Raw genomic sequence first — 1,342 nt, forward strand, 5'->3', positions numbered from 1 at the left:
GGCTCCTCCCACCCTGGTGTGTTTTCTTGGTCTGCTGCCGGTAAAGCTGTTTATACCTCCAGTGACCAGAGGAGGGGGGCGGGGTTGGGTTACCATGGTGCCAAAGAGGGCCTGGACACCTGCCTCGGACCATCACTCAGCAGGAAGTCCTTATATGGAGCTGGAAGGGTGTTTTCTCTTGTCTCCTAGCAACAAACTGTTTTCTCCCCGGGGTTAACGGTTACCAGACATGACCGGTGGAACGTGACACCCTGCCAGTATGCGTCACCACACACCCTGCCCTGCCAGGACCCAGGAGGTTTCCAGAAGCTGCTGATGAAGCTGACTCATCAGCACCATGTTCATACTGGTGAAGTCTTTCCTTATGCAACCATAACAACATCTTACATTATAACATCCATGTTTTCTTCCTGTTGTGTTGCAGTCTTGCATGTGTCCCTGTTCTACCCAGTGTTCCTCATGTCCTGGTCTGTTCTGCCCAGTGTTCCTCATGTCCTGGTCTGTTCTGCCCAGTGTTCCTCATGTCCTGGTCTGTTCTACCCAGTGTTCCTCATGTTCTGGTCTGTTCTACCCAGTGTTCCTCATGTCCTGGTCTGTTCTACCCAGTGTTCCTCATGTTCTGGTCTGTTCTACCCAGTGTTCCTCATGTTCTGGTCTGTTCTACCCAGTGTTCCTCATGTCCTGGTCTGTTCTACCCAGTGTTCCTCATGTTCTGGTCTGTTCTACCCAGTGTTCCTCATGTTCTGGTCTGTTCTACCCAGTGTTCCTCATGTCCTGGTCTGTTCTGCCCAGTGTTCCTCATGTTCTGGTCTGTTCTACCCAGTGTTCCTCATGTCCTGGTCTGTTCTACCCAGTGTTCCTCATGTTCTGGTCTGTTCTACCCAGTGTTCCTCATGTTCTGGTCTGTTCTACCCAGTGTTCCTCATGTTCTGGTCTGTTCTGCCCAGTGTTCCTCATGTTCTGGTCTGTTCTGCCCAGTGTTCCTCATGTCCTGGTCTGTTCTGCCCAGTGTTCCTCATGTCCTGAGCTCACCCTGGAAGGGCTACATGATTTATCACATACATATACAATTAAGGTAATAGAAGTAGTGGCGCTTGTATAGCGGCCGCGGAGATCTCATGCAGGAGTGCATGGAGAATATCAAATCTAATTCCTAGTATCTGTATACATTGCGAAATAAAGTTTAATCTGAATCTGATAAGGAGATTGGATCTACTGATAAGGATGAATTTTAAATCCCTCTCTCTCCCTCCCTGATGCATTCTTCCGGTCGCTTGGTTCAACCCCTTGCATTCATTATTATAACTTTATTATATTAATTTATTAAATGATAACAACCACG

The sequence above is a fragment of the Hypomesus nipponensis genome, chromosome 15 (assembly GCF_054491055.1).
Source record: "Hypomesus nipponensis isolate SF chromosome 15, ASM5449105v1, whole genome shotgun sequence".
Taxonomy (NCBI): Eukaryota; Metazoa; Chordata; class Actinopteri; order Osmeriformes; family Osmeridae; genus Hypomesus; species Hypomesus nipponensis.